The sequence below is a fragment of the Bufo gargarizans genome, chromosome 3 (genome assembly GCF_014858855.1).
Source record: "Bufo gargarizans isolate SCDJY-AF-19 chromosome 3, ASM1485885v1, whole genome shotgun sequence".
In the NCBI taxonomy this organism is placed as follows: domain Eukaryota; kingdom Metazoa; phylum Chordata; class Amphibia; order Anura; family Bufonidae; genus Bufo; species Bufo gargarizans.
Window position 1 is genome coordinate 148,085,340 of NC_058082.1, and position 27,822 is coordinate 148,113,161.

A 27,822-nucleotide genomic window follows, 5' to 3' on the forward strand; every position below is an offset into this window, starting at 1 on the left:
CCCCCACCGCCAATGCTGATGCTACAGGTGCCACAGTTACTACCACCCCAAACTCATCCTCAGGGCAGCCAAAACGGCGATGGCTCTCACACAAATCATTAAAAGAGAGACTCTCTTGACTATCTGTCATAGGTTTACTTGCTACTTCTTAGTAAAAAGGAAGATGTCTATCTAGGAATGGACAGTGAAGTCTAAGAGGGCTTTGTTTTGGGAGGAACGCTGTGACCCCTGGCTCCAAGAAACGGTGTCAGACTCTGAAGTCAGCTCCATGTCATTCTGCTGCATCTCAGAGGAGGAATATGCCATCCAATGCACAATCTCATCCTCTTTCTCCTCAACTATAATGTCGCGCCTTTCCAAAGCCAGCAGATACAACTGCAGCCTACTACTACTACTTCTGGCCAGATAACTGGTGCTACTACTACTCAAATTCTGGCTCTAGGTCTTTCGTTTGGAACCCTTCCTTAGTCCTGATATTTTTGGGCCTCTATACTGCACGATACTGTGTACTGATGTAGTAAACATGTATATGTGGAGCTAGTTTGAATATAATCCCCCACCCAAATTTTTTTTTATTGGAAATGTGTGGAGACAAGATCAAGGGAAAACGTATTTAGGCCTAAATTCGTTATCACTCACAGATAATTTTGTGTGCCACCCTGTGTATTGTTGTAGTAATCACGTAAATGCTGGTAAATTGAACAATCCCCAAAATAATACAGTTCCAACCATGTGGATATAAAATAAAGCAAAACAGATGATTAAGGGTCAGGTTTGATGCTCAATTTCACGTTAACACTCACAGGTAAGTTACTGCCCTAGCTTGTGTATGCTGGTTTCAATAAATTTAACAATCCCTAAAAAAATAAGTCCAACCATCCGCATATAGAATAAACGCAAATGGACGATTGAGGCCTGATGCTCAATTTTCCGTTATCACTCACAGAAAAGTAGGTGCCCAAGCCTATGTATTGCTATGCTACTGATCACCGATATGCTGGTTTAATTAAATTTAAATTTAACCCACTCAATGAAATAAAATTTTAACTGTATGGAAATAGAATTCACGGAAACGGGCAATTGAGACTTGACGTTCAATTTCTCGTTACCACTCGCAGGAGATAACTCGCATGAGGCTGCCAGTAGGCCAGAGGACACACAAATAGACCTGGTTGATGGCCCTGAAAAAGATGGTCTCCTTCTTTTAGTTTGATAATGGCGGAATAGACCGTCTCTGTCTCTCAATAGGTACAGCTGATAAATACAGATTTGCAGCTAAAGGGAATACCGGATGGGTTCCTGCAAATTTGGGAACCCAGGATCCAAGCACAAACATCTACTGTTATAGAGCAGTGAGGGCTGGGCGAGGTGCTTGTGTATGCTAGTTGCTGTGTGTTTTATTAGTATCTTCATGTCTTTAGAGATCTCATTTCCTTCTTCCTGGAAATCTATGTGAACTATTGTGTTTTTCTATATTGTCAGTTCCTCAAAGATACTGTAACCATTATTATGTTATTATGGACCTTGACTGGAACTATGTTGGCCACCTGGTATGTTGGGACCATACGCTAATGTACACTATAGTGTGATACGCACACTGCGTGTTTGCAGCCATGGAAGAATATGTAGTATCGGCCACAAAGAACCATGCATGTGCATATCAACCAAAAAAGGGCCCACAATAAATATAGCTAGTCATACAGTACCAAACAAAGCAAAATCACCAAATTGTACGACACCCAAGATACCATGATAAAACTACCATCTTTATTGAGAATTCATGGTAAAAGTAGATAACAAAGTCACATAAAATACAGAAAAAAAAAGTAAGGAGGGTGAGCCAGCTTACACGGTACAGATAATCTCAAAATCTAACCAATTAATAGACGTAAAGGCAAGTGCCGAGACAAAGCCATTGGTGAAACGCGGGTCGGGAGTGGTGGGTAAGCCGTGTTGCTACTTTTGCTATGTAAGTGTCACAACCAGACAGCTGAGAAGCTCTGACAGAGGCCTTTCAGAACCTCCTCCTTGAGTTTTCTTTGTTGTGGTATTCAGTTCCTCATCTCGTTAGTCTCTCTCAGCTGTCATGTAGTTGGACTGATTGTTTCCCTTTAAATTCCTCCCCATAATGCTTTACTGGGCGGCTTATACTTCTTGTGTGCATGCTAATCCTATTTCCCAGTCTGCTACTAAGTTAAGTGCTGTACATTTATCTGTTATTTTCTGTTTGCTGGATCCCAGGTGACCCTGACTGGTGTAGGGAGCCGGTGGTCGTGTCCCCTCACTATTGTAGGGTGTTCAGGTGTTATATAGTCGAGGTACGTGGATATGCATCCATCCACCTTTGGGATTTTTGCATAGGCTGAGCAGCCAGGGAAAAGTGCCAGCTCTTGTGCAGGGGGTCTCCCTTTTGGTTCCTTAGCTTTGGATCCAGTGAGTCACATATGCATGTTGCATTGTCTTGTTTCCTGTACACCGTCCGTGACATTATAAGCCGCCAAAACCGTCTCAAGCATGGATCCGGTTTCACTTTTGGCTGAACGCTTCCAGGGTCTTTCATTGGAGGTAGCTGATCTCCGTAAGACTTTTTCTCAGCTTCAAGTGACCGGTTCAGCTTGCGTTCATGGAGTTTGTTCTGAGCCTAAGATCTCGCTCCCGGATACGTTCTCCGGGGGTAGTGAGCATTTTGTGCGTTTTAGAGAGGCTTGCAAACTCCATTTTCGCCTTCTTTCCCATTCCTCTGGTGATGAGGAACGGAGGGTGGGGATGATTATATCGCTGCTCAGGGGTAACGCTCAGTCTTGGGCCTTTTCGCTGCCGGAGGGGGCACGGCCTCTCCGTTCAGTGGATGAATTCTTTTTAGCCCTGGGTCAGATATATGATGATCCGGATCGTATTGCTCTGGCTGAGTCTAGACTACGTCTATTATGCCAGGGTAAACAATCCGCAAAGATATACTGCTCAGAATTTCGGAGATGGGCAGCTAATACTGGTTGGAATGATGCTGCACTCCGAAGTCAATTTTGCCATGGTCTTTCAGAGGGATTGAAAGATGCATTTGCCTTTCATGAGAGGCCTATTTCCTTGGACTCTGCTATGTCTCAGGCCGTTCGTATTGACAGGCGTCTTAGAGAGAGAGGAGAGATATCTCCTTCCTGTCATACTCAGTCCCAGGACAGTGCAGCGGTCTCATTCTGTGCGCAGGGGTCTCGGTCACTGTCAGCCCCTTCTGAGCAGGAGCCCATGCAGCTGGGGTTGATTGCTTCTGACAATAGAAGGTTCAGCTCGCATGGGAGGGTTTGTTTTTGTTGTGGAGGTATAAATCATTTGGCAAATGTTTGTCCCTCTAGGAGATTCAGGCAGTTTTCTGGGAGTAATTAAGAAACAAACAGGAAAAAATCTTTTAAAAATGTTCCGTCTGTTACTATTGGCAGGGTTGAGGCGGAAATTGAAGGTTTTCCGTTTGCTTGTAGTTCCCGTTTTGTCCTGCCTGTGGCGCTAGAGAGCAAGAGCAATTTTTGTGGATAGTGGAGCAGCTGTCAATCTCATTGATAATCAATTTGCAATAACTCATGGTTTCCAGGTGCGCACTTTGGGAAAGGATATTCCTGTTTTTGCTATTGATTCCGCTCCACTTTCTCAGAAATCATTAAAGGGCATAGTTCACAATATCCGTTTAATTGTGAGTGATGCTCATGTTGAGGATGTGTCATGTTTCGTCCTTAGCGGTTTGCCTACTCCTCTAGTGTTGGGGCTACCCTGGCTCACTAAACATAACCCCACCATTGATTGGCAAGCGAGGCAAATAAATGGTTGGAGTGACTTTTGCAGAGAGAATTGCCTCACGACATCTGTTTCTGAGGTTGCTACTAAGACTGTACCATCTTTTCTCTCTAAATTTTCGGATGTCTTCTCTGAGAGTGGAGTTCAGGATTTGCCCCCGCACAGGGAGTACGATTGCCCTATTAATCTCATCCCAGGCGCCAAGCTGCCTAAATCTCGTTTATACAATCTTTCCCAACCTGAGAGGATCGCTATGCGTGCTTATATCTCTGAGAGTCTGAGAAAAGGACACATACGACCCTCAAAGTCACCTGTTGCCGCTGGTTTTTTCTTTGTTAAGAAAAAAGATGGTTCTTTAAGACCTTGTCTGGATTTCAGGGAGCTGAACAGTATCACTATTCGTGACCCTTATCCGCTTCCTCTGATCCCGGACCTGTTTAACCAGGTTGTTGGGGCTAAAGTCTTTTCCAAATTAGATCTAAGAGGGGCATACAACCTGGTCAGGGTCAGAGAAGGAGACGAATGGAAGACGGCCTTCAATACCCCTGAGGGCTATTTTGAGAATTTGGTTATGCCTTTTGGTTTGATGAATGCCCCAGCCGTTTTTCAGCATTTCGTGAACGGCATTTTTTATCATTTGATGGGAAAATTTGTATTAGTGTATTTGGATGACAATTTGATTTTTTCTCCTGATTTCAAAACTCATAAGGAACATTTACGTCAGGTCTTGCTCATCCTGCGGGAGAATAAATTATATGCGAAACTGGAAAAATGTGTGTTTGCGGTTCCAGAAATTCAATTTCTGGGGTTTCTTCTCTCCGCTTCTGGTTTTCGCATGGACCCCAAGAAGGTCCGCGCTGTGCTTGAGTGGGAGCTTCCTGAGAATCAGAAGGCGCTGATGCGTTTTTTGGGCTTTGCCAATTATTACAGGAAGTTTATTTTGAATTATTCCTCTATTGTTAAACCACTCACTGATATGACCAGAAAGGGGGTAGATTTTTCTTCTTGGTCAGTAGAGGCGCGTAAGGCTTTTTCTAATATCAAGGAGAGTTTTGCTTCCGCTCCCATCTTGGTGCAACCTGATATTTCTTTACCCTTCATAGTTGAGGTTGATGCTTCTGAGGTGGGTGTGGGGGCAGTCTTGTCTCAGGGTTCCTCTCCTGCCAAATGGCGACCGTGTGCCTTTTTCTCGAAAAAACTCTCCTCCGCAGAGAGAAATTACGATGTGGGAGATAGGGAATTGTTGGCCATCAAGTTGGCTTTTGAGGAATGGCGCCATTGGCTAGAGGGAGCCAGACACCCTATTACCGTATTTACTGACCATAAAAATCTGGCCTACTTGGAGTCAGCCAAGCGTCTGAACCCGAGACAGGCCAGATGGTCTTTGTTCTTTTCTAGGTTTAATTTTGTTGTCACGTTCCGCCCTGGAGTTAAGAATGTGAAGGCAGATGCCCTGTCACGTTGTTTTCCGGGAGGCGGGAATTTTGAAGACCCGGGTCCCATTTTGGCTGAAGGTGTGGTGGTCTCTGCTCTTTTTTCTGAATTGGAGGCAGAGGTGCAGGCAGCCCAGTCAGAGGCTCCTGATCTTTGTCCTCCTGGGAGGTTGTTTGTGCCTCTCGCTTTAAGACACAAGATTTTTAAGGAACACCACGATACGGTCCTTGCTGGTGCACCCGGGGGCAAGAGCCACACTGGATCTCATCGCTCGGAGATTCTGGTGGCCTGCGCTTCGTAAGTCGGTTGAGGGTTTTGTGGCAGCCTGCGAGACTTGCGCTCGTGCCAAAGTCCCTCATTCACGGCCATCAGGTCCTCTCCTTCCCTTACCCATTCCTTCCCATCCTTGGACACATCTGTCCATGGACTTCATAACGGACCTGCCTCGTTCCTCGGGGAAGACTGTGATTCTGGTGGTGGTGGACCGTTTTACTAAAATGGTGCATTTCATCCCTTTTCCTGGTTTGCCCAATGCTAAGACGCTGGCGCAGGCATTTATTGATCACATTGTCAAATTGCACGGTATTCCTTCAGACATAGTCTCTGATAGGGGCACGCAGTTTGTTTCCAGATTCTGGAAGGCTTTCTGTTCTCGCTTGGGGGTTCGGTTGTCATTCTCTTCTGCTTTCCACCCGCAGTCGAATGGCCAGACAGAGCGCGTCAATCAGAATCTGGAGACATATCTGCGCTGTTTTGTGGCGGAGAATCAAGAGGATTGGTGTTCTTTTTTGTCCCTTGCTGAGTTTGCTTTAAATAACCGTCGTCAGGAGTCCTCTGATAAGTCACAATTTTTTGGTGCATATGGGTTTCATCCGCAGTTTGGGACTTTCTCGGGAGAGGGGTCTTCTGGTTTACCTGATGAGGACAGATTCTCCTCGTCTTTGTCATCTATTTGGCAAAAGATTCAGGATAATCTAAAGAGCATGAGTGAGAGATATAAGCGTGTGGCAGATAAGAGACGTGTGCTTGGTCCGGACCTGAATGTTGGTGATCTGGTGTGGTTGTCTACCAAGAATATGAAATTGAAGGTTCCCTCCTGGAAGTTGGGTCCTAGGTTTATTGGGCCTTACAAAATCCTGTCTGTCATCAATCCTGTTGTCTACCGTCTTGATCTTCCTCAGACTTGGAAGATCCATAATGTTTTTCATAAGTCCTTATTGAAACCTTATGTTCAACCCATTGTACCCTCGCCTTTGCCTGCTCCTCCGATTATGGTTGATGGGAATCTTGAATTTCAGGTCTCTAGGATTGTGGATTCTCGTCTTGTCCGCGGTTCTCTTCAGTACCTTGTTCATTGGGAGGGTTATGGTCCTGAGGAGAGGATGTGGGTCCCAGTGACGGACATTAAGGCCTCTCGTCTCATCGGGGCTTTCCATAGGTCCCATCCTGAGAAGGTGGGTTCTGAGTGTCCGGAGTCCACTCGTAGAGGGAGGGGTACTGTCACAACCAGACAGCTGAGAAGCTCTGACAGAGGCCTTCAGAACCTCCTCCTTGAGTTTTCTTTGTTGTGGTATTCAGTTCCTCATCTCGTTAGTCTCTCTCAGCTGTCATGTAGTTGGACTGATTGTTTCCCTTTAAATTCCTCCCCATAATGCTTTACTGGGCGGCTTATACTTCTTCCTGGAGTGTGTGTGCATGCTGATCCTATTTCCCAGTCTGCTACAAAGTAAGTGCTGTACATTTATCTGTTATTTTCTGTTTGCTGGATCCCAGGTGACCCTGACTCCCTCCGTGTCTGGTGTAGGGAGCCGGTGGTCGTGTCCCCTCACTATTGTAGGGTGTTCAGGTGTTATATAGTCGAGGTACGAGGATATGCAACCATCCACCTTTGGGATTTTTGCATAGGCTGAGCAGCCAGGGAAAGTGCCAGCTCTTGTGCAGGGGTCTCCCTTTTGGTTCCTTAGCTTTGGATCCAGTGAGTCATATATGCATGTTGCATTGTCTTGTTTCCTGTACACCGTCCGTGACAGTAAGGATCCTAGTGGTGCCCTTCAGTGTTTCCTTTTTTATTTGCCTTTACTACTTTTGATTGGTTAGATTTTGTGATTATCTGTACTTTGTAAGCAGGGCTCACTCTCCTTATTTTTTATCCGTATCTTATGTGTCTTTATTATGTATTTTTGACATAAATAAAGATGATAGTTTTATCATGGTATCTTGGGCCTAGTACCTTTTGTAAACTAAAACTATCTGCTGGTCTGAGATGACAAGTATTTAATTTTGTATATATGTTGTCTTGACCCATGGGGTCTGAGCTTGATCTGAGCGTATGTTTTTAACCACCTCAGCTCCCCTAGCTTAAACCCCCTTAATGACCAGACCACTTTTTACAATTCTGCACTACACTACTTTCACGGTTTATTGCTCGGTCATACAACTCACCAGCCAAATGAATTTTACCTCCTTTTCCTCACTAATAGAGCTTTCATTTGGTGGTATTTCATTGCTGCTGACATTTTTACTTTTTTTGTTATTAATCGAAATTGACAGAAATTTTTGCAAAAAAAATAAAAAATTTCACTTAAAATTAAATTTCTATATACATTTTTCTCTAAATTGATTGTTCTACATGTCTTTAATAAAAAAATGCAATAAGTGCATATTTATTGGTTTGGGTAAAAGTTATAGCGTTTACAAACAATGGTGCAAAAATGTGAATTTATGCACTTTGACTTTCTGAGCACTTGTCATGTTTCCTGAAGTTCTACAATGCCCAGACAGTAGAAACACCCCACAAATGACCCCATTTCGGAAAGTAGACACCCTAAGGTATTTGCTGATGGGCATAGTGAGTTCATGGAAGTTCACTTGTTGGGTATTTATACTGCCCTGGCATTTTAGGGGACCTAAAGCATGAGAAGTAGTTTGGAATCCAAATGCGCAAAAAATGCCCTGTGAAATCCTAAAGATACTCTTTGGAATGTGGGCCTCTTTGCGCACTTATGCTGCAAAAAAGTGTCACACATGTGGTATCGCCGTACTCAGGAGAAGTAGGGCAATGTGTTTTGGGGTGTATTTTTACATATACCCATACTGTGTGAGATAAATATCTCTGTAAAAGACAACTTTTCCCATTTTTTTTATACAAAGTTGTCATTTTACAGAGATATTTCTCTCACCCAGCATGGGTATATGTAAAAAAAACACCCCAAAACACATTGCTCTACTTCTCCTGAGTACGGCAATACCACATGTGTGACACTTTTTTTTTTGCAGCCTAGGTGCGCAAAGGGGCCGAAATTCCTTTTAGGAGGGCATTTTTAGAAGTTGGATTCCAGACTTCTTCTCACGCTTTAGGGCCCCCATTTTGACCCATTTTGGAAAGAAGACACCCCAAAGTATTCCGTGACGGGCATGGCGAGTTCCTAGAATATATATTTTTTGGCACACATTAGTGGAAAATGTTTTTTTTTTTTTCTCTTACAAAGTCTCATATTCCACTAACTTGTGACAAAAAATAAAATTTTACACGAACTCGCCATGCCCCTCACGAAATACCTTGGTGTGTCTTCTTTCCAAAATGGGGTCACTTGTGGGGCATTTATACTGCCCTGGCATTTTAGGGGCCCTAAAGCGTGAGAAGAAGTCTGGAATATAAATGTCTAAAATTTTTTATGCATTTGGATTCCGTGAGGGGTATGGTGAGTTCATGTGAGATTTTATTTTTTGTCACAAGTTAGTGGAATATGAGACTTTGTAAGAAAAAACAAAAATATAACAAATTTCCGCTAACTTGTGCCCAAAAAAAAAAAAATCTTCTATGAACTCACCATGCCCCTCAAAAGTGATCTTTATAGCGCCTGCAGCGATTTTACGGTGTTTTTGCAGTGATCAGAAAAACAAATTCTGTCACTGCGGTGGGGCGGACTGAACGCAAGTGTGCGCACAAGATCAGGCCTGATCGGATGAACACTGCGTTTTTTGTAGATACTATAGAACATGTCCTATTCTTGTCCGCAATTGCGGACAAGAAAAGACATTTTCTATATAGTTCTGGCAATGTGCGGATCCGCAAAATGCAGAAAGCACATTGCCGGTGTCCGTGTTTTGCAGATCCACGGATCTGTGGATCCGCGGATCCGCAAAACACATACGGACGTCTGAATGGAGCCTTACAGGGGGGTGATCAATGACAGGAAGTTAATAAGTGAAAGGGGGGGTGTAGTGTAGTGTGATGCTTGGTGCTACTTATTACAGAGCTGCCTGTGTCCTCTGGTGGTCGATCCAAGCAAAAGGGACCACCAGAGGACCAGGTAGCAGGTATATCAGACGCTGTTAACAAAACAGTGTCTGATATACCTTTCAAGGGTTAAAAAAATTCGCATCTACAGCCTGCCAGCCGCTGTAGATCCACTCATTTACCTTCCGATCCTGTGTACGCGCGCTCCTGTGTGCGCGCGTTCACAGGAAATCCCGCCTCTCGCGAGAGGACGCGCCGGCGCGTCCAGGAGGAACAGACAGACCGCCGCCAGGACGCAATCCTGCATTTGGCGGTCCTGAGGTGGTTAAATTGATCATTAAAAGGTATTTTTAGATTTATGGGAAGGTGTTCTGGACTATTCTGATTTATACTTCTCTATACTCTATATGCTGCTGAGGCGGTTTCAGTGTTGACTAGTACCTTTTGTAACATGAACGCGCATAGTAGCATCTTAGCGGAGAATGGGCACAACCCTATGTGAAATTCCTAGGTGCGGCAGGCTATGGCAAGGAGTAGAGACCTATAGATACATTGTAGGACAGGCCATTCTTGTGCAACCAAGGTCTGCAGCAATTCAAAGAGGAGAAACCTCTTAAAGGCTGCATAGCCAGAAGATTGTGAGAAGATCCAGACAACATGCAATGTCTATGGTGCAGCTGTAATCCTGCCATCTCCAGCTTTCTCATTATACAACGATAAAACATATAATACTGGTGGATAAAACAAGACTGAACACAAGATCTTCACAGCCTTCTACAGATCATAGGGGACATTTAATGAGATATTGTGGTATATAGTCGGCTGGATCACAAATGGCGCAAAAAAACACTTCACCAGGCACTCACGTAGAGAATGAAAATTCTTCTTCTTTATTGCATATTTTTTTTGCCGTGTAAAAACAATACGTTTCGGGGGTCTAGAGTGACCCTATCCTCCCACACTGCCCAATCATGACATAAGCAGAGTTCATTGCTGCTAGGTAACGGGACCATGTGATCGCGATTGCGATCACATAACTACAAGACAATCCCTTAGGCCTCTTTCACACGGGCGAGATTTCCGGACCCATTCATTTCTATGGGGCTGTGCACATGAGCGGTGATTTTCACCCATCACTTGTGCGTTGCGTGAAAATTGCAGCATGCTCTATTTTGTGCGTTTTTCATGCAACGCAGGCCCCATAGAAGTGAATGGGGCTCCGTGAGAAACACAAACATCCGCAAGCAAGTGCGGATGTGGTGCGATTTTCACACATGGTTGCTAGGAGATGATCGAGATGGGGACCCGATCATTATTATTTTCCCTTATAACATGGTTATATGGAAAAATAATAACATTCCTAATACAGAATGCTTAGTAAAATAGGGCTGAAGGGGTTAAAAAATAAAAAATATTAACTCACCTCATACACTTGCTCGCGCAGCCCTGCTTCTCTAATGTCTTCTTCTTTGCTGTCCAGGAGAAAAATGGACCTGTGGTGACGTCACTGCGCTCATCACATGGTTCATCACATGATCCATCACCATGATGATGGATCCATGTGACGGACCATGTGATGAGCGCAGTGACGTCACCACTGGTCCTTTTCCTCAACGAAGAAGAAAGAAGAGAAGCCGGGCTGCGCGAACAAATGGATTAAGGTGAGTTAAATTTTTTGCATTTTTTTTTAACCCCTTAAGCCCTATTTTATTATAGGGCTTAATCTTCGCCAATATATTCTAACTTGAAGCATCCCCATCACTATGGGAACGCCTTTGTGTTAGAATATACTGTCGGGAGGGGCGTGGCCTAAGAGCGCATGGAGTAAGTCGCACCGCTCATCGCTCCTGCCGGTATCCTGAATAATCGAGTGGTAGCACCCAGTGGATTGCTGATCTTGTCTAACCTGGTGGAAGGAAAGTGACCGGAGGGTGCGGTGGTGACTTTGTGAGCTCCGACATGCCGAGAAAATCAAGCAAAGTGCCGAAGTCCGACAGACCGGAGGTGGGCCAAGATGGCGCTGATGGAGGAGAGGAGACGGCGCTGCTGACGATGAGTCAGAGTGCGGCGGCTAGACTGAGCAAGTATGCTCGTGCTGAAAGTAGAGTGGGCGATTGGGCTGAGGGAAAGGAGGCAGACATGCATACCTCCTCTGACCAGGAGGACGGATCCCTTGACGGTGAGGCCCTGGATGCGGTGAACTGGCCGCCGCTGACTCCTGCAGGCTCAGTTAAAAACACAGTAGGCCCTAAGGCCGCGGCCAGTGAGGAGCCCACTTTGAAAGACATTATGGCTGCTGTGGCCAGCTGTAACAGTACCCTGAAAGTGCTCACAGTGCAAGTCGGCAGCCTGAGATCAGATGTGTCTATAATTAGACATGACCTACACAAGATTTCTGAGCGCACCTCTGAATTGGAGAAAAGGGTGTCCACGATAGAAGATGTAGTACAGCCTTTGCAAATGGCGGCAAAAACAACTGCTAAGGACATTGCTGCTTTATATGCCAAAACTGATGATCTGGAGAACAGGTCCAGAAGGAATAACCTGCCGATTGTGGGGGTGCCAGAAAAGGCGGAGGGGGACAATGCCACAGAATTCGTGGAGAAATGGTTGCATCAGTTGTTTCATGAGAAAGGCCTCTCTTCCCTGTATGAGGTGGAGCGGGCGCACATATTGGCGAAGATTCTGCACTTCAAGGACCGGGACACTATTCTGCGGCAGTCTAGGGACAATGAGGAGATGGTCCTGAATGGGGTTAAAGTGTCCATATTCCCTGACTATTCGAATGAGGTGCAGCGGAGAAGAAGTAGATTTATGGATATAAAGAAAAGGCTGAGAGGTCTACAAGTCCAGTATGCTATGCTGTTCCCTGCTAAACTGCGTGTGGTGGCTTTGGGATCCACCAGATTTTTTGAGGATCCGGAGGAAGCGGCGCAGTGGCTGGACGTCCACGAGCGGCAATTGAGAAGTGGGGCCCTGGACACTTGAAGGAGGCTGAGATATGGTTTCTTAGGTTTACTATATATATGCGTTTGCACTTTAAGGTTGCTTTGATGTTGCACCAGTTAGGAAGTGTGTTATGCAATGCTACCGTATGGTAGATCCTGGGGAGGGAGTAGGTGGTTGGGAGTGTATGATGTTTTTCTCAGCTGTGGGGAGGATTCTCTACCCGAGAAAATGTGTTGTAATATGTTATGATTATAATAGGTTTAGGGGCAAGTTGCTCTCTGATTGCCCTGTTTTAGGGATGGCGGGTAATACACGGGGGACCGAGATCCCCAGTTACGGTAACCTGATTATGGATGGGGGGGGGAAGGGAGTAGGGAGTTAGATAGGAGTAAGATGAGGGGTGGGAAATCTGAATGGATGAGATCTGAGTGGGGTGTGAGATGCAGATATGTCATTATGTTTTACCATGACACAGGGGATTCAAGTTTTGAGCTGGAATGTGAGAGGTATGGCTGATGCGAGAAAACGGCAGAGTATTTTTCACTATTTAGGGCGCTTTCAGCCTGCCATCTTTTTGAAGAGCCGATTTCACTTGAGGAACTGGAAGCAGCACTGGGAGGTATGGCGAATGGTAAGGCCCCGGGGGCTGACGGACTACCTGTGGAGGTATATAAGAAATTGCAGGGGGTGCTCCTTCCGGAATTGCTTAAGGTGCTGGAACACTCACTGGAGACAGGTTCGCTACCACACTCGATGCAGGAGGCTATAATTGTAGTGCTTCCCAAGCCTGGGAAAGATCCCAAATTTCCAGAATCATATAGGCCGATTTCACTTCTCACGGCTGATGTAAAGCTCCTGGCTAAGGTGCTGGCGAACAGGTTGTCCAGGGTGATTCTGACTATTGTACATTCTGATCAGACAGCCTGGGAAGTCGACGGCTATAAACATCAGGAGGATATATGCTAGTCTGAATATCCCGGCAGACAACAGTGGAGACAGGGCCTTGCTTTCTTTAGATGCCGCTAAGGCATTCGACAGTGTAGAGTGGACTTATCTGTGGGGTGTTTTGAGAGTTATGGGTTTTGGGGACCGGTTCGTACGGTGGGTACAGGTATTGTATTCCTGTCCCAGAGCCCGCAGTAGAGCTAATGGAGGGTTGTCGGACAATTTTAGTTTGGCCAGAGGTACCAGGCAGGGATGCCCATTGTCGCCCTTATTATTTGCACTGGCCATTGAGCCACTAGCAGCTCTAATACGCCTGTCACCTCATATTGTGGGGTTCAGATATGGCGAGGTCCAGAATAAGGTGGCTCTGTATGCCGATGATACCTTGCTCTTTCTAGGCGATACTGGGTGATCTTTGGATGCTGCCATGTCACTGATAGATAGATTTGGGAGTTTCTCTGGACTTAGGATTAATTGGCAAAAATCTGCTTTGTGCTTTGATGCCTGTGGATGGACAGGCCTTGCCTGCTGTGCGAGTGGATGACAGAATTCCCTGGGTGAACAAGTTTAAATATTTAGGGCTGTACATAACGCCTAGATTGCTGGACTTTGAAGAACTAAATCTAACCCCCCTGCTTGTTGCTTTCAGGCTTAAGGTGAGAACTTGGTGTAAGCTCTTTTTGTCTGTAGTGGGTAGAGTGAACCTTTTAAAAATGGTAATGATGCCGCAGCTGCTTTATGTACTTAATAATGCTCCTGTCTGGATCCCTCTAGATAGGTTCAAGAAAATACACTCCATATTTAGAGATCTTATTTGGAAGTTTGGCCAAGCAAGGATTAAATTAGAGACGCTGCAATACCCTAAGACGGAAGGTGGTTTGGCAGTCCCGAATGCCTGGATTTATTTCCTGGCATCTCAGTGCCAGCACTTTAAGGGCTGGATTGATTTTCAGGCCTCGGATGTGACGGGGAATTTATTGCGGCATTGGGTGGGTAGTCGGGACCTTATGTGTATATTAGAGGGGGCGGGAATGCATGGGGGGAGAGAGAAAGTCCTAATTATTGAACTTATGAAGAAAGTATGGGCGAAGGTGAAGCAGCTTAGAGGTGTGGGAGGAGTTGGAGAGCTTTCCCCAATATGGGATAATAATTTATTGCCAGAATTCACGTCATTGTCGGGACTTAGGAATTGGGAGTCTCAGGAGGTGCTGAGGATAGGTCAGTTAATCGAGGGCAATGTGTTCAAATCCTTTCAGGGAATACAGCAAGAGTTTAATGTCCCCAAGAGATGGTTCTATCAGTATCTGCAATTGAGGCATGCCTATGATGTCACGGTGAGGAAAGGGTGTCGTATAGCTAAAATGGATGTGGTGCAGAAACTTATTCTTCCGAAGGGAGGGAAGAGAGGACTGATTTCACAGGTGTATACGCTATTGCTGGATAAGTTTCTGGATGGGTTCCCTCGGTCGCGGATGTTGAAGTGGGAGGGTGATTTGGGTGCAGTTTCGAAAGATCAGTGGGATGCTATATTAGAGGCAGTGCCCAGAGTGTCTTTAAGTGAGCAGGCGAAATTATCACAACTCTTTATCATTAACAGAGTATATAAAACACCAGTATTTTTACGGAAAATCGGGGTCAGGAATGATGATAGGTGTCCGAAATGTATGGTGGAAGGAGCGGATTTGGTGCATATGCTGTGGTCGTGCTCTGTGATAGGTAGATATTGGGATGAGGTGCTGAACATGATTAATCGCAGATTGGAGCTGAGATTGCAAAAAGATCCTAAGGTGTGTGTGCTGGGGTATGTGGCGGTGATTGGAGGAAGTGAGTTGGTTAAGGTGGCGGTGGGAAGATTGTTATATGTGGCCAGGAAACTGGTGGCGCAGAGGTGGATCCAGGGGAGTCCGCCAACGATTGAAGAGTTTGAAAGGAGGGTGAATGACATGTCGATCTTGGAAAAAAGTGTGTTTGTCAAGAGAGGCTGCCCATTGAAGTTTGACAGGTTATGGAACGAATGGATGTCTCATACTCATCTAATGCTATAAATTAGGACAGAAGGTTTCTTACTCCTTTTCATTGGGGGGGAGGGGGTGGGGGGGGCAGGGTGGGGTGGGGTTGGAAGGGGCGTTAATATGTTAGGTTTGGGGACATTGACAAGGTCAGCGGTCATATTGTATTTTGGTGATGTATCTTATATGCCATTTCAAGTACTCATGATTGTGTAATGTGTACTATTGTAATAGTCATTTCGTTGGATGACGTGATCTGTGATAGCATCTTATTCTGGTGTTTATAATGGCGTAATGTGAATGTGAGTCCTGGCAATGCTTTCTTAAAACATTCAATAAAAATGATTTGATTTAAAAAAAAGAATATACTGTCGGATCTGATTTTTCATGATCTAACTCAAATCTGATTGTGTATCCTAACATAGAGGCGTTCCCATGGTGATGGGACGCTTCAAGTTAAAATATACCATCGGATTGGAGAAAACTTTGATAGGGACTCCTGACTTTACATTAAAAGTCAATGGGGGATGGATCCGTTTGCAATTGCACCATATTGTGTCAACGTCAAACGGATCTGTCCCCATTGACTTGCATTGTAAGTCAGGACGGATCCGTTTGGCTCCGCGCGACCAGGCGGACACCAAAACGACTTTTTTTTTAAACTTTCCTTCATGTCTGGTGATCCTCCAAAAATCAAGGAAGACACACGGAAGAAAAAACGGACACGGAACCCCGTTTTGTGGACTGTGAAAAAATAATGTCGTGTGCATGAGACCAAAGAAGAAGAATTTTCATTCTCTACATGATTGCCTGGTGGGGTGTTTTTTTGGGCCATTTGTGATCCAGCCGACTATATAGCACATATCCCTTTGGAGAAGTCTTGGGCTCTATCTCCTAAAGCTTCTGGATTCTGCGGCAGCATCCACCCAACCGGACACTCCTTACCCACAAACACACGGTAGAGTTGTGCCTATTTCTAGCACAACTTGAAAAGGTGAGCCTCGATTCTGTTAGCTGTAATCACTCTAAGTTGTGAACATACTACCCTATGGTGCACACTTTACTTTTGCTTTTCTAGCAAAAGTTGCCTGACTTCAGAGATTTAATGAGATCTTATCTCCATCTACCTGATCATCCAGTGGGATATTGTGATGTTCTTCCAAATCATCCTGTGGAAGAAGAGGACTGGGACATCTCTCTGGTGTTTTTCTCTCTTCCTTAACTGTAGGAAACACATCCAGTGACTGAATTAATTCCTTACATACAGATAATGAGAGGACGTGTGTACTTAGTCATGTCTATTACCTGGTGATATGAGGGTCTGGTGATCCTCCATCATGATGTACTTATCTCCATCTACCTGATCATCCTGTGGGACATTGTGATGTTCTTCTAACCCATCCTGTGGAAGAAACGGACTGGGACATCTCTCCGGTGTTCTTATCTCTTCCTTAACTGTAGGAAACACATCCAGTGACTGAATTCATTCCTTACATACAGATAATGAGAGGACGTGTGTATTTAGTCAAGTCTATTACCTGGTGGTGTAAGGGGCAACCTGATCCTCCATCATGATGTCCTTGTACAGATCTTTGTGTCCTTCTAAATACTCCCACTCCTCCATGGAGAAATGGACGGTGACATCCTGACACCTTAAAGGAACCTGACAACACAATGATACAGTCATCACCCAGATCCCTTCATAGCGTTCCTGTATAATGTCCCAGCATTCCCAGCAGTGTCACCTCTCCAGCCAGCAGCTCAATCATCTTGTTGGTGAGTTCTAGGATCATCTCTCTATTGATTTCCTTATGTATCAGGGGGTGAGGTGGAGGCTCCATGATTGGGCTCAGGGTTCTTCCCCATCCTTCAGACACAGGGTCCTGACAGCGCTCACTAGAGGTCTTCTTCACTACTGTGTATTCCTGGTTATGGAGAGACACAGTAATAAATATCACTCCATACATCTCCAGAGTCCCTCACCTCTCCAGTCATGGCCACCTGTTAGTAACGTAGATAAGATGATGACATGTGACATCATCAGAATCTCTCACCTCTCCAGTAATCCGGAAGAGGATCTCTAGGGTGAGATTTATTATATTCTCCGCCATCTTTTCCCTGTCCCTATCCATCCTTGACGGGTCAATCAGGAGAAGGATCTTATATAGAAGATATCCACTGAGCGGATCCTATATTGTAGGAACCTGAATGGAGAGAAGATGAGACGATGGAAAATCCTACAAAATCCCATGTAAAATACAATTACTGGAGATAATAAGAGGAGACATCTGAGGAGATAATAAAGTGTAGATGTTGTGTTTTCTCCCTTTATAGCTGGGGACCAGCACTATGATGGTGGAGGAGGCAGGACACAGGAGACGGGGACCAGCACTATGATGGTGGAGGAGGCAGGGCACAAGAGGCCTGGGACCAGCACTATAATGGTGGAAGAGGCAGGACACGGGAGGCCGGAGACCAGCACTATGATGGTGGAGGAGGCTGGGGACCAGCACTATGATGGTGGAGGAGGCAGGACACAGGAGGTCGGGGACCAGCACTATGATGGTGGAGGAGACAGGACACAGAAGGCTAGGGACCAGCACTATGATGGTGGAGGAGGCAGGACAGGAGCCAGGGACCAGCACTATGATTGGTCTAGGAGGCAGGACAGGAGCAGGGACCCCTTCTATGATGGTGGAGGAGGCAGGACAGGAGCAGGGGCCCCTTCTATCATGGTGGAGGAGGCAGGACAGGAGCAGGGGCCCCTTCTATGATTCTATCACACAGGATAGAAGTCCTTCTACTATACAGCAGATAAATAATGGCTGCAGAGCAGGAGAAAAGTCCTCCCAGTACCAGTATCCAGCCTCCAGCCGCCGTCCCATCACTTACCACAGGAGCCTCCAGTGTCCTGCTCTGTCCTCTCACTCCTGATTCTGCCCCCTGCAGGTCACTGCTGGTAGGGATCTAGGAGGGGGCTGAATGCTAATTCTGATATACACTGCCTGTCCAAAAAAAGTCACCACCTGGATTTAACTAAGCAAATAGTTCTGAGCCTCCTATTGGATAATTACTGCATGGGCGATTATCTTTCAGCTGGCAATAGGTTATTTAATCCCAACTGGTGCAATGAGTTGCTTCTCATTTCTTAAAGGGATTCTGTCACCAGGATTTACCCTATAGAGATATGTATATGTGCCCATCAGTCTCCTTGTTTTGTATGATCCCACTCTTACTGCTCTGTGTGTCTTTTATTCTTCCAAAATGCGATTTTATAGATATGTAAATTATCTTGATAAGGAGCCCAAGGGGTTGTCCCACGATCTGTTGGAGCCCAGCCATACCCATCGTTCCGGAGCCCAGCACCGCCTACCAGTTAATTTATTCACTGCACTTGCCCTGTCGCCATTCCTTCAAAGCGCCGTAATCTCGCGCAGGCGCAGTGTACACAGTAGTCTGCGCCCGTGCAGACTACTGGCACAGGCTTCGTCGATCCAACTGCGCACGCAAGATTACGGTGCTCGAAAGGAATGACGTCAGGGAAAGTGCGGTGAATAAATGAATTGGGCTCCGGAACGATGGGCGCGGCTGAGCTCCAACAGATCGTGTTACATATCTATAAAATCGCTTTTTGGAAGAATAAAAGACACACAGAGCAGTAAGAGTGGGATCATTTAATACAAAACAAGGAGACTGATGGGCACATATAAATATCTCTATAGGGTAAATCCTGGTGACAGAATCCCTTTAAACAACCATGTCGAAAGACACATCTCGCGGTTGTGGAAAAGATGTTAATCTGTTTGAGCAGGGTCAAATCATTGGCATGCATCAAGCAGAGAAAACATCTAAGGAGATTGCAGAAACGACTAAAATTGGGTTAAGAACTGTCCAACGCATTATTAAAAACTGGAAGGATAGTGGGGACCCATCGTATTCAAGGAAGAAATGTGGCAGGGAAAAAATCCTGAATGATCGTGATCGGCGATTACCTAAACATTTGGTGAAATCAAATCGAAGGAAAACAACAGTAGAACTCAGGGCTATGTTTAATAGTGAAAGTAAGAGCATTTCCACACGCATAATGCGAAGGGGACTCAAGGGATTGGGACTGAACAGCTGTGTAGCAGTAAGAAAACCACTAATCAGTGAGGCAAACCAGAAAAAAAGGCTTCAATTTGCTAGGGAGCATAAAGATTTTACTCTGGAACAATGGAAGAAGGTCATGTGGTCTGATGAGTCCAGATTTACCCTGTTCCAGAGTGATGGGCTCATCAGGGTAAGAAGAGAGGCAGATTAAGTGATGTCCCCATCATGCCTAGCGCCTAATGTACAGGCCGGTGGGGGCAGTGCTATGATCTGGGGTTGCTGCAGTTGGTCAAGTCTAGGTTCAACAACAGTACGTGCTCCAAGAATGAGGTCAGCGACTACCTGAACATACTGAATGACCAGGTTACTCCATCAATGGATTTTTTCTTCCCTGATGGCACGGGCATAATCCAAGATGACAATGCCAGAATTCATCAGGCTCAAATTGTGAAAGAGTGGTTCAGGGAGCATGAGACATCATCTTCACACATGGATTGGCCACCACAGAGTCCAGACCTTAACCCCATTGAGAACCTTTGGGATGTGCTGGAAAAGGCTTTGCGCAGCGGTCAGACTATACCATCATCAATGCAAGATTTTGGTGAAAAATGAATGCAACACTGGATGGAAATAAATCTTGTGACATTGCAGAAGCTTATCAAAACAATGCCACTGCGAATGAGTGCCGTAATCAAAGCTATAGGCGGCGATTTTTTTTTTGGACAGGCAGTGTATAATGTTACCAATGAGTGACGGTGAAATCCCTGCAGCAGCAATGGAAAGTTACGGAGTTTACCCGTTGCTGCCTCTTGTACAGATGAGACCAAAGGGTTAATGTCCCCTCTGCCCCAGTTCGGGGGCCGGACAGTCCGGTTTTCAGTCCTCCGTCTGGCGCAGGGCCTGGACGGACACAGGGATGTTCTCCTTTTCAGTAGCTCACACTTAGACAGCAGCACTGCGCTGTCTGAGTGTGAGCTGCAGCAACTGAGTGAGGCTTCTCTCACCCCAGTGAGTCAGTAGAGCCCCCGCTCACCTTCCATTCACAAAGTTCTTCCCTCTCCTCCCCTGTGTTTTTTTGGCCGGCGGTGGGGCGTGGATTTATGAAGTTTGAGGGCGTGGTTTAGGGTGTGGCCGGTGAGGTCCGGCTTTCTAGGGTGAAGCCAGTGGCCACCCTAGCCCCAATAATCCTGACATACAATGGCGGTGACTGTACACATACCTCCACCTGCACCGCTGGACACTGCATCTATGTGTAAGGTGGAAGAGTAGTGGGCTAAAGGACCTTTCATGATGTCACGACCATGTGATCATGTGTGGGAGGAGTCAGGCTCCAGGATGCACTTCTGCAGGTGAAGGAGGTAAAGGACCTGTGATGATGTCATGACCATGTGACCATGTATGGGCGGGATCAGATTCTAGGCTGTGCCACTGGAGGGGCTAAACCATGTGACCATGTGTGGGAGGAGTCAGTTTCTAATCTTCATGAACCTGACACAAACACGTCTGTTCTGCTCTGAGAGAAAGAGAAATAAAAGCCCTGCAACAGAAAAATAAATCAAGAATGATAGTAAAATACTATGGCGTAGACGTATAGCCCGGACTAATTAAAACTAATAGCAGCACAAACTGATATTAAGCACCCCCTTACAGAGTCAGGAACCAGTGGCGGCCAGTTCGCAGTGTTCGCCAATGAACACATGCGGGCTGCCATCTTGACTCACAAGTCCGGCGATGCATAGGTAAGCCCTTACCTGTGCCTGTGTCGGGAGCCGGTTTTAAACAAATGGAACAGCCCGAGAACAGCCCGATGAAGGCCCCCGGTGGCTGTTCTCGGAACTGCCTGCTCCCAGTGACCGCATTTGATTTCAGACCGGCTAGTGGCGCAGGTAAGGGCTTACCTGTGTATCTCTGGACTTGTAAGTCAAGATGGCAGCCCGCATGTGTTTGCTGGCGAACACTGCGAACTGGACATCACTGGTTACAACACCTAAATACAAAAAGAGTTCAGTGATCGGGAACGACTCAAATACACCAGATGGAAAAACGTGAATCCAATAAGATGCCATGGTCCAATAGCTTCAAGTGTGATTCAGCCAAACTATACTATCTTCAGGTTTCTTAAGTATGATCGATTATCCTCCAAAACCTTGAGCTTCGCAGGAAATAACATGACATAACTCCGGGAAGTTGCTTGGCTCTCTGCGTCTGTTTTGCCTCAATGAATTTCTCACATTTCTCATTCCAAGGAGAAGTTTGGGAAAATCTAACTTTCTTGTCTGAAGACATTGATGGAGTCACTTCGACGGTTGAGTTCTAGACTTTTATCCTGATCGCGGTAATTTAGTACTTTAGTGATAAAGGTGCACGGAGCGTCTCCAGGTAGCGGACCCCTGCCAGGGGAAGGAATCAGCCCCAAAGGTAGTGTTGTGAAGACGCCCAAGAAATGAGCACAAATCACTCTGCTCTGTGCCTTCAGGGAAGCCCACCAGCCTAATGTGACATCTCCATAGGTGGTTTACATGTCGTCAGCAGAGATATCGTCCAGAGTCACCACATCTTCTAGGTCAGAGATGCGAGATTCCGTACCATTGGTATGTTGCATCAGCGCGGAGTAGAGAGTCGATTAGAGAGAGTCCGTTTTCCCAGTTAGAATTGATCAGCTTTCCAATATGGCCTTAAAGGGGTTATCCTAACAATAAAACATGCCCCCAATGACCAAGCCTCTCATATAGATTGAACTTACCTGCTCCCTGGCACCCGCATCGCTCCTGAACCCTGCACGCGGATCAAAACATCCAGCGATGGGAGCAGTCAATAGCAGGCCACGACAGGGACAAGCCTCCCTAGCATCACGAGTTCCGGGGATGATGAAGACACTGATGCCATTGACTGGCCCTCACATTCCCCAGACCCCTATCCCATTGAGAGCTTCTAGGTGTCCAGGTGCTCACTTATGCATTGATCCAGGTCTGGGAGGAGATCACCAAGGACACCATCCTTTGTATCATCAGGAGCATGCCCACATGTTGTCATGAGTGCATACAGGCACATGGGGGTCATACACACTACTGAGTCAAATGAGTTGCTGTAATGAAGTTCATTCTAAACGGATCACCTTGTAATTAGAATTTTTTACTTCCACTTTAAAATCCATCCCTCAATTGGTTGATGATCTGATGCACACTGACCATTGATTTTGTTCTCAATTAATTACACATCAGTAAAAATTTTCAACTTGAATTTTTTATTAATCAACATCTGGTGTGTGATTTACGTGTCCCTTTAAAAAAAATATGTAACAGTGTATGTAACAGCGGTTGCTATACGCCACTGTTCCTGGGCGCCGCGCTCAGCGTTAACCTGTGGTTGGTGTTTCCCATTTCATCGCTGCAGTCCTGGGCTCTGTGTCTGTAGGTGGTATTGCTTTTGAGAATTCCGCTCCACAGCTTCCACTCAGCCTTGGACACAGCATGAGGTTGGCTGGTTTCATGTTACACTGCTCTAAGGGCGGAGCGCATCACTCCTTGGGCTGTGTGTAGGGTTGCCACCCGTACAGGATTGGCCCGGACAGTTCGGGTTTAAGCCTTTCTCAGACCCGGGCACAGGATTAATTTCAAACTGCAGTGCAGACTGTATGACTTGCTCGCTGACTGTCCTCACAGCTGGCGGTGAGTGAGCAGGACCATATCGAACCTGAAGAGGACGAAGCCGCTGGTCAGTATGGATTGAAAGCCGGAGAGCTGGGGGCTGCGGGTGGTCAGGAGCACGAAGACGCTGCTGAAGGAGAGCAGGAAACCCTCGCCCCACAGCATGACGGCCGCGCTGGGACTGAGCTTCTCTCACTCCCAGATCAGGCCGGATAACAATGAGACGAGCCGCGGGCCTGAGCTCCTCCCATGTCTGTATCTTTTGCTGCGCTCCTTTCCTATCACGATACCTCCCCTCTCCCCCGTTCTCTGTTACCGGGCCCAGGAAAGCTGCCGGACTCTCACACAACACTCTACAGTCAGTGTGCCAGCCCAGAGTGATGGTTCCCAGGGGATGAGGGCCACATTACTCTAACTGAGGGTCACTAATAGGGGCATTATTCTTAATGGGTGGCACTAATGGGGGCATTACTCTTACTTGGGGCATTATTCTTCCTGGGGGGCACTAATAGGGGACATTATTCATTCTGGGGCGCACCAATAGGGACATTATTCATTCTGGGGCGCACCAATAGGGCCATTACTCTTACTGGGGCACACTAATGGGGGCATTACTATTACTGGGAGCGCTAATGGGGGCTTTAATATTCCTGGGTAGCCACAGTATGACAGTGACTTCACACCCAGTGTTATGCCATGCCCCCAAAACCACCTGAAGATACTATGGCTGCCGAGACAGGATTTTCTGACACCAACCGGCAGTTAGAATGGATGAAATACAATGCTGACACACACAATAAGACAAACTGTTATATATGGGGGGGGCACACCCACACCTAGGCACAGTGCCCTTGCCTTCTGAGACTGAAAGCTGCTTCCTCAGCCTATACACCAACACAAGCGTGAATGACTCTGCCTGTGAAAAGTGGAAGAGAAAATACCCCCTGGTAGTAAAAACCCCCAAACCAGGTGAAGGCATAACCATATACCCCGGTAACTACACCTGTTACTTCAACCCTGGCAGTCAGAGATTCTTGGGCAACTTCACAGAGGGGTACTGCTCATCCTATAGCAACCTGTCCACTAAAACACAGAATCAGAGGGTATCTTTGGGGGACATCTATTGGATCTGTGGAGATGGAAAAATAAGAACTAGGTTAGAAGGCAATTAGTCCGGTGAATGCGCCCTAGCAAAATCTATAATGCCCCTTCACATACTAGATGACCCCACAGTTAGAGGGTATACTTAACCTCTTCAGGACACATGACGTACCGGTACGTCATGATGTCCTGGTACTTAAGGACACATGACGTACCGGTACGTCATGTGTTGTTCCGATCACTGCCGCCCGGCTGGCAGTGATCGGAACAAGGTGCCTGCTCAAATCATTGAGCAGGCACCTAGGCTAAATGCGCGGGGGGGTTCTGTGACCCCCCCATGTCGGCGATCGCAACAAACCGCAGGTCAATTCAGACCTGCGGTTTGATGCGCTTTTTGCCGTTTCTTCCTCCCCCTGCACCCCTGAATGATATTATGTGGGCGGGAGGTGCAGGGGGAGGGTTGCGGGCGGTGCGGGATCGCGATCCCCCGCCCGCCTCCCCTTGAATAATCGTTGGTTTCTAGTGGGTATACCAGGGTGCCAGCACATTGCGGCTGGCACGGCTGACCCTTTCCATACAGTAAAAATCAAAAAACACATTTATCACTGAATAAAAATGAAAAAAAATAAAATTCCCTACACATGTTTGGTATCGCCGCATCCGTAACGACCGGATCTATAAAACGGTCAAGTTACTTTACCCGAACGGTGAACGCCATAAAAATAAAAAATTAAAAACTATGATGAAATTGAAATTTTGCCCACCTTACTTCCCAAAAAAAGGTAATAAAAGTGATCAAAAAAGCATGTACGCCAAATTTGTAACAATCAAACCGTCATCTCATCCCGCAAAAAATGAGACCCTACTTAAGATAATCGCCCAAAAACTGAAAAAACTATGGCTCTTAGACTATGGAAACACTAAAACATAATTTTTTTTGTTTCAAAAATGAAATCATTGTGTAAAACTTACATAAATTAAAAAAAAGTATACATATTAGGTATTGCCGCGTCCGTATGGACCGGCTCTATAACAATATCACATGGCCTAACCCCTCAGGTGACCACCGTAAAAAAATAAAAATAAAAACGGTGTCATCTTACGTCACAAAAAGTGTAATAGCAAGCGATCAAAAAATCATATGCACCCCAAAATAGTGCCAATCAAACCGTCATCTCATCCCGCAAAAAATCAGCCCCTACTTAAGATAATCGCCCAAAAACTGAAACAACTATGGCTCTTAGACTATGGAGAAACTAAAACTTTTTTTGTTTTAAAAATGAAATCATTGTGTAAAACTTACATATGTATACAATTTTTTTTATTTATTATGTATCGCCGCATCCGTGACAACCTGCTCTATAAAATTACCACATGATCTAACCTGTCAGATGAATGTTGTAAATAACAAAAAATAAAACTGTGCCAAAAAGGTATTTCTTGTTACCTTGCCGCACAAAAAGTGTAATATAGAGCAACCAAAAATCATATGTACCCTAAACTAGTACCAACAAAACTGCCACCCTATCCCGTAGTTTCTAAAATGGGGTCACTTTTTTAGAGTTTCTACTCTAGGGGTGCATCAGGGGGGCTTCAAATGGGACATGGTGTAAAAAACAAACAGTCCAGCAAAATCCAGCCTTCCAAAAACCGTATGGCATTCCTTTCCTTCTGCGCCCTGCCGTGTGCCCGTACAGCAGTTTACGACCACATATGGGGTGTTTCTGTAAACTACAGAATTAGGGCCATAAATAATGAGTTTTGTTTGGCTGTTAACCCTTTCTTTGTAACTGGAAAAAAATATTAAAATGGAAAATCTGCCAAAAAAGTGAAATTTGGAAATTGTATCTCTATTTTCCATGAAATCTTGTGCAACACCTAAAGGGTTAAAAATGTATGTAAAATCAGTTTTGAATACCTTGAGGGGTGTAGTTTCTTAGATGGGGTCACTTTTATGGAGTTTCTACTCTAGGGGTGCATCAGGGGGGCTTCAAATGGGACATGGTGTCAAAAAAACAGTCCAGCAAAATCTGGCTTCCAAAAACCAAATGGCGCACCTTTCACTCTACGCCCCGCTGTGTGGCCGTACAGTAGTTTACGGCCACATATGGGGTGTTTCTGTAAACGGCAGAGTCAGGGCAATAAATATACAGTCTTGTTTGGCTGTTAACCCTTGCTTTGTTAGTGGAAAAAATGGGTTAAAATGGAAAATAAGGCAAAAAAAGGAAATTTTCAAATTTCATCCCCATTTGCCAATAACTCTTGTGCAACACCTAAAGGGTTAAAAATGTATGTAAAAGCAGTTTTGAATACCTTGAGGGGTGTACTTTCTTAGATGGGGTCACTTTTAGGGAGTTTCTGCTCTAGGGGTGCATCACGGGGCTTCAAATGGGACATGGTATAAATAAACCAGTCCATAAAAATCAGCCTTCCAAAAACCAAACGGCGCACCTTTCACTCTACGCCCCGCTGTGTGGCCGTACAGTAGTTTACGGCCACATATTGGGTGTTTCTGTAAACGGCAGAGTCAGGGCAATAAAGATACAGTCTTGTTTGGCTGTTAACCCTTGCTTTGTTAGTGGAAAAAATGGGTTAAAATGGAAAATTAGACAAAAAAAATGAAATTCTCAAATTTCATCCCCATTTGCCAATAACTCTTGTGCAACACCTAAAGGGTTAACGACGTATATAAAATCAGTTTTGAATACCTTGAGGGGTGTAGTTTCTTAGATGGGGTCATTTTTGGGAGGTTTCTATTATCTAAGCCTCACAATATGACTTCAAACCTGAACTGGTCCATAAAAAGTGGGATTTTGAAGATTTCTGAAAATTTTCTAAATTTGCTTCTAAACTTCTAAGCCTTGTAACATCCCCAAAAAATAAAATATCATTCCCAAAATGCTACAAACATGAAGGAGACATATGGGGAATGTAAAGTCATCACAATTTTTGGGGGTATTACTATGTATTACAGAAGTAGAGAAACTGAAACTTTGACATTTGCAAATTTTTGAAATTTTTTGGTAAATTAGGTATTATTTTGTGCAAAAAAAATAATTGTTTTGACTTCATTTTACCAGTGTCATGAAGTACAATATGTGACGAAAAAACAATCTCAAAACGGCCTGGATAAGTCAAAGCGTTTTAAAGTTATCAGCACTTAAAGTGACAGTGGTCAGATTTGCAAAAAAATGGCCTGGTCCTTAACCCCTTAAGGACCGAGGACGTACCGGTACGCCCTATTTCCCGAGTCCTTAAGGACCGAGGACGTACCGGTACGTCCTGACTTAAAATCTGCATTCCGGCGCCGCAGGGGTTAATCGGAACGGGACGCCGGCTGAAACCATTCAGCCGGCATCCCGTAACAACGCAGGGGGGGGTCATTTGACCCCCCCGTGTCGGCGATCGCAGCAAACCGCAGGTCAATTCAGACCTGCGGTTTGCTGCGCTTTTTGCAGTTTCTGATCCCCGCGGTCCCTGACCGCGGGGATCAGAAACTTCTGAGTGCCTAAAATCAATATTGCGCACCCCCCCCTGCACCCCTGTATGATTTGATGGCGGCGGGAGGTGCAGGGGGGGTGTCGCAGGCAGTGGGGGCGTTGCGGGAGGCGGGCGGTGCGGCAGG

The 27,822-nt window shown here is 45.6% G+C and overlaps 1 protein-coding gene and 1 long non-coding RNA gene across 3 annotated transcripts in view; both read right to left on the reverse strand.

Annotated features, from left to right (window-relative positions):
- LOC122931447 (zinc finger protein 436-like) overlaps nucleotides 1–27,822 on the reverse strand; it is a 101,723-nt gene that overhangs the window by 23,009 nt on the left and 50,892 nt on the right. The gene's annotated exons all lie outside the window — the stretch shown is intronic.
- Nucleotides 17,229–20,688, reverse strand: LOC122933240. Of its 2 annotated transcripts, none has more exons than XR_006388398.1 (3): nucleotides 20,669–20,688; nucleotides 17,415–17,564; nucleotides 17,229–17,285 (listed from the first exon to the last, which is right to left on the reverse strand). It is a non-coding gene; the product is annotated as an uncharacterized LOC122933240 (long non-coding RNA). The 2 variants fall into 2 exon arrangements; XR_006388399.1 differs by lacking the exon at nucleotides 20,669–20,688 and adding an exon at nucleotides 20,483–20,630.